This window comes from Ornithorhynchus anatinus, unplaced genomic scaffold, assembly GCF_004115215.2.
Source record: "Ornithorhynchus anatinus isolate Pmale09 unplaced genomic scaffold, mOrnAna1.pri.v4 scaffold_177_arrow_ctg1, whole genome shotgun sequence".
NCBI classification, from domain to species: domain Eukaryota; kingdom Metazoa; phylum Chordata; class Mammalia; order Monotremata; family Ornithorhynchidae; genus Ornithorhynchus; species Ornithorhynchus anatinus.
The window spans coordinates 94,131-100,190 of NW_024396703.1; the positions used below are offsets into that span (position 1 = coordinate 94,131).

Consider the following 6,060-nt stretch of genomic DNA (forward strand, 5'->3'; position numbering starts at 1 on the left):
CTCTTTGAAACCCCAAACCAGCAACAAAAGTACAGGCAGGAATATCTATATATTCCCAATCATTCTGGTCCATAGAGTTTTGTTGGTGAAAATGTGGAAGTGTAATACCCACACCTAGCCATCTCTTCTTTCCACAATGAGAGCATGTCACAGAGGCTATCAAGTTCATGCATTGACTCAATCGTGTACTCTCGCTTGGGGGAGTACAATACAACAATAAATGCACACATTCCTGCCCAGAATGAGCTTACTGTCTAGAAGGGGAGACAGAGAGTAATATAAATGAATTAATTACATATATGTACTTAAATGCTGTAGGGCTGGTAGAGGGGGGTCAATAAAGGGAGCAAGTCATGGAAACCAGGAGGGAGTGGTAGAAGAGGACAGGAGGGCTTAGTCAGGGAAGGCCTTTTGGAGGAAATGTGACTTTCAAGGAGGGAAGAGTAATTGTCTATCTGGTATGAGGAGGGTGGGTGTTCCAAGCCAGAGGAAAGACGTGGAAGAGAGGTAGGTGGTAAAATAGACGAGATCAAGGCAGTGAGAAGGTTAGCATTAGAGGAGCGAAGTGCAGGCTGGATGTAGTAGGAGAGCAGCGAAGTGAGGTAGGAGGAGCAAGGTGATTGAGTGCTTTAAAGTCTATGGTAAGGACTTTCTGTTTGATATGGAGATGGATGGGCAACCACTGGAGGTTCTTGAGGAGTGGGCAAACATGGCCTAAACATTTCTGTAGAAAAATGAATTGGGCAGCCCTCTGTCAAGTCTAACCCTCTGTTCCAGGACCTGGAAAATCGCCAAGCTTGGAAACACTGCTACTTCCCTGTTACCTGTTCCAGGTCTTTTTCATTCTTACAGTTGATCAGTGGGATTTGTTGAACACTTGATGGGTGCTGAGCAGAGTAATGATAATTGTGGTATTCATTCATTCATTCATTCAATAGTATTTATTGAGCGCTTACTAGGTGCAGAGCACTGTACTAAGCGCTTGGAATGAACAAGTCGGCAACAGATAGAGACAGTCCCTGCCGTTTGACGGGCTTACAGTCTAATCGGGGGAGACGGACAGACAAGAACAATGGCAATAAATAGAGTCAAGGGGAAGAACATCTCGTAAAAACAATGGCAACTAAATAGAATCAAGGCGATGTACATTTCATTAACAAAATAAATAGGGTAATGAAAATATATACAGTTGAGCAGAAGAGTACAGTGCTGAGGGGATGGGAAGGGAGAAGGGGAGGAGCAGAGGGAAATGGGGGGAAAAGAGGGTTAAGCTGCGGACAGGTGAAAGGGGGCCGGTAGAGGGAGAAGGGGAGCTCAGTCTGGGAAGGCCTCTTGGAGGAAGTGAGTTTTAAGTAGGGTTTTGAAGAGGGGAAGAGAATTAGTTTGGCGGGGGTGAGGAGGGAGAGCATTCCAGGACCGCGGGAGGACGTGGCCCAGAGGTCAACAGCGGGATAGGCGAGACCGAGGGACGGTGAGGAGGTGGGTGGCAGAGGAGCGGAGTGTGCGGGGTGGGCAGTAGAAAGAGAGAAGGCAGGAGAGGTAGGACGGGGCAAGGTGATGGAGAGCCTTGAAGCCTAGAGTAAGGAGTTTTTGTTTGGAGCGGAGGTTGATAGGCAACCAGTGGAGGTGTTTAAGAAGAGCAGTGACATGCCCAGATCATTTCTGCAGGAAGATGAGCCGGGCAGCGGAGTGAAGAATAGACTGGAGCGGGGCGAGAGAGGAGGAAGGGAGGTCAGAGAGAAGGCTGACACAGTAGTCTAGCCGGGATATAACAAGAGCCCGTAGCAGTAAGGTAGCCGTTTGGGTGGAGAGGAAAGGGCGGATCTTGGCGATATTGTAAAGGTGAAACCGGCAGGTCTTGGTAACGGATAGGATGTAAGGGGTGAACGAGAGAGACGAGTCAAAGATGACACCGAGATTGCGGGCCTGAGAGACAGGAAGGATGGTCGTGCCATCCACGGTGATAGGGAAGTCTGGGAGAGGACCGGGCTTGGGAGGGAAGATGAGGAGCTCAGTCTTGCTCATGTTGAGTTTTAGGGGGCGGGCCAACCTCCAGGTAGAGACATCCTGGAGGCAGGAGGAGATGCAAGCCTGAAGCAGGGGGAGAGGACAGGGGCAGAGATGTAGATCTGCGTGTCATCTGCATAGAGATGGTAGTCAAAGCCGTGAGAGCCAATGAGTTCACCAAGGGAGTGAATGTAAATGGAGAACAGAAGAGGGCCAAGAACTGACCCTTGAGGAACTCCAACAGTTAAAGGATGGGAGGGGGAGGAGGCACCTGCGAAGGAGACCGAGAATGACCGGCCAGAGAGATAAGAGGAGAACCAGGAGAGGACAGAGTCCGTGAAGCCAAGGTGAGATAAGGTGTGGAGGAGGAGGGGATGGTTGACAGTGTCAAAGGCAGCAGAGAGTTCAAGGAGGATTAGAATGGAGTAGGAGCCATTGGATTTGGCAAGAAGGAGGTCATGGGTGACCTTAGAGAGAGCAGTCTCGGTAGAGTGGAGGGGATGGTAGCCAGATTGGAAGGGGTCCAGGAGAGAATGGGAGTTAAGGAATTCTAAGCAGCGATTCTAGACGACTCGTTCTAGGATTTTGGAAAGGAAGGGTAGTAGGGAGATAGGGCGATAACTGGAAGGGGAAGTGGGGTCGAGAGCGGGTTTTTTTAGGAAGGGGTAGACGTGGGCATGTTTGAAGGCAGAGGGGAAAGAGCCATTGGAGATTGAGTGGTTAAAATAGAAGTTAAGGAAGGGAGGAGGGCAGGGGTGATGTTTTTTATAAGGTGAGTGGGAATGGGGTCCGAGGCGCAGGTGGAAGGCGTGGCACAGGCGAGGAGGGAGGTGCTCTTCTCTGAGGATACTGCAGAGAAGGATGGGAAAGTAGGGGAGAGGGTTGGTGGGGGGGAGGGGAGAGGGGGAGGGGTGACTTTGGGGAGCTCAGACCTGATTGTGTTGATTTTTGTGATGAAGTAGGTGGCCAGATCATTGGGGGTGAGGGATGGGGGAGGGGGAGGAACAGGGGGCCTAAGGAGAGAGTTAAAGGTCCGGAACAATCGGCGGGGGTGACGGGCATGGGTGTCGATGAGGGAGGAGAAGAAGTTTTGCCTGGCGGAGGAGAGGGCAGAGTTAAGGCAGGAAAGGATAAATTTGAAGTGTGTGAGGTCGGCTTGGTGCTTGGACTTTCGCCAGCAGCGCTCAGCAGCTCGAGCATAGGAGCGTAGGAGGCGGATAGAGGAGGTGATCCAGGGCTGTGGGTTAGTGGAGCGAGAGCGGCAGAGGGAAAGGGGGGCGAGAGAGTTGAGATGAGTAGAGAGGAGGGTATTTGTTAAGTACTTACTCTGTGCCAGCACTGTATAAGTGCTGAAGTAAAAACAAAATAATCAGGTCCCACATGGGGTTCACAGTGTAAGTGAGAGGGATATTGTTATATTGTATTCTTCTAGGCTCTTAATATAGTGCTCTGCACATAGTAAGCGCTCAATAAATACAGTTGAATAAATGAATGAATAGTAAGCACTCAATAAATAAGATTGACTAATTGACTGACTAATCCCCATTTCACAGAGGAGGTGAGGTACAGGCAAGTTAAATGACTTGCTTAAGGTCATTCAGAACCTAAATGGTAGAGCCAGGATTGGTTTTTTTTATGGCATTTGTTAAGCACTTATTATGTGCCAGGCACTGTTCTAAGGGCCGGGGTAGATAGAAACTAATGAGGTTGGACAGAATCCATGTCTCATGTGGGGCTTAAAGTGGTAATCTCCATTTTACAGAATGAGATAACTGAGGCACTGAGAAGTGAAATGACTCATTCAAGATCACACAGCAGCTAAATGGTGGAGGCAGGATTAGAACCCAGGTCCTCTGACCTTTTGGCTCATGCACTTTCCTCTAGGTCATGCTGCTTCTCTAACAATACAGATTCTAACTTCTGATTCCTCTAAATCCATAGTCTCTCTTGTCTTGTCTTATGCCGTCAAGTCATTTCTGACCCATAACGACTCCACAGACACATCTCTCCCAGAACGCCCCGCTCTCCATCTGCAATCGTTCTGGTAGTGTGTCCATAGAATTTTCTTGGTGAAAATGTAGAAGTGGTTTACCATTGCCCCCTTCAGCTCAGTAAATTCGAGTCTCCTTCCTTGACTCTCTCCCATACCTCTGTTGCCCAGCACAGGGGAGTTTTGACTTGTAGCAGATGGACTTCTACTTGTTAGCCACTGCCCAAAGTAGGAATGGAATGGGTAGGCCTCTGCTTGACTCTCCCACCCATAGCCGAGACTGGTAGAGTAATGGAAACTCTCCAGGTGTGACCCTGATAGGGGGCATAGTCTTTCACCCATCCTAAACTACAGAAAGTCACAGTGATCCTTGACAACCTGGGCAGCCTTTTGTTCTAAAATGGTCTGGGGAGGTGATCCAGGCCCCTTTTTTAGGGGGCAGAAAAAAGAGGAGCAGTTTTTGAGAAATGCGGTTCTTTGAGAAGTCAGATTGCTTTCATCCCAGAAACCAAGTTGGGAGGAGAACACAGCCCATGCAAGGTCTTTGTGGGTGTCCAATCTTTTTTTTTTTATGGTATTTGTTAAGCACTTATTGAGTGCCAGGCAGTCTATTAAGTCCTGGGGTAGATTCAAGCTCATCAGGTTGGACACAATCCCTATCCCACATGGAGCTCACAGCCAAAATCGGAGTGAGGAGGATTTAATCTCCATTTTACAGATGAGGGAACTGAGGGGACAGAGAAGTTAAGGGACTTGCTCAAGGTCACACAGCAGACAAGTGGCAGAGCCTGCACTATCAATCAGTTATATTTATTGAGCATGTACTATGTGCAGAGCTCTGTTCTTAGCTCTTGGGAGAGTACAATACAACAGCATTAGCAGACACATTCCCTGCCCATAATGAGCTGACTCTGAGGTCTGTGCTCTTTCCTCTAAGCCGTGCTGTTTCTCCTATTAGGCTGTGGTTCCAAGACCCACTGCAAAAAGAGAGACCAGCTTCTAGTGCACTTTCAACAGGGCAACTGATGAATGTTATTCGATGACAAATGGCAGGCAAGCCTAAAAGAGTGAATTTATGGGTCATTGTCAGCAAAGGGCACAGGAGTCAGGAGACCTGGGTTTTAATCCCAACTCCACCACTTGAGTGCTGTGTGACCTTGGGCAAGTCACTTGAGGACTCTGTGCCTTAGTCTCAGTATCTGCAAAATGGGGATTAAATACTTATTCTTGTGGGCAGGGAACTCAGTTATATTGTACTCTCCCAAGTGCTTAGTGTAGTGCTCTGTACCCAGTAAGTGCTCAATAAATAAAATTGACTGATTGAAGCACCTTAATCTCTGTGTGGATAATATTCCTTACCTCTTCCTATTTCAGAGCGTCATTATGAGGATACAATGAGAAAGTTTGTCATAAAGAAAACCCCAGCTCTGCCACTTGTCTCATGTGTAACCTTAGGCAAATCACTTTGCTTCTCTATGCCTCAGTTCCCTCATCTGCAAAATGGGGATTCAATATCTGTTCTCCCCCCAACTTAGACTATCAGCCCCCCATGTACAGGGACTGTGTTCAACATGACATATCTACCCCTTAGTACTTGGCACACAGTAAGTGCTTAACAAATATTTTTCTTCTTCTTCCTCTTCCTCTTCTTCTCCTTCTCTCTCCTCCTCCTCCTCCTCCTCCTCCTCCTCCTCCTTCTTCTTCTTCCTCTTCCCTAGTAGAAAGAGCACAGGCCTGGGAGTCTGAGGACCTGCATTCTAATCCTGGCTCCACCATTTCTTTGCTGTGTGGCCTTGGGTAAGTCACTTGACTTCTCTGTGCCTCAGTTCTCTCATCTCCAAATGTGGATTCGATACCTGTTCTCCCTTCTATTTAGACTGTAGGCCCCTTGCAGGACCTGATTATCTTCTATCTACCCATTCATTACCGTCTCAGGATCTCACCTAGAGAGTATCCAGTACTTTACCAGTCTTGGCTACAGGAAGGAGAGTCAAGCAGAGGCCTACCCATTCTATTCCTAGCTTGGGCAGTGGCTAGCGAGTGGAAGGCAATCTGCTAGAAGT

General features: G+C 48.2%; 1 non-coding gene across 1 annotated transcript; it reads left to right on the top strand.

The window, feature by feature from the left end:
• Positions 1-5,922: 5,922 nt before the first annotated feature.
• LOC114808741 lies at positions 5,923-6,060 on the top strand. The gene has a single exon (XR_003756536.1). It is a non-coding gene; the product is annotated as a small nucleolar RNA SNORA7 (small nucleolar RNA).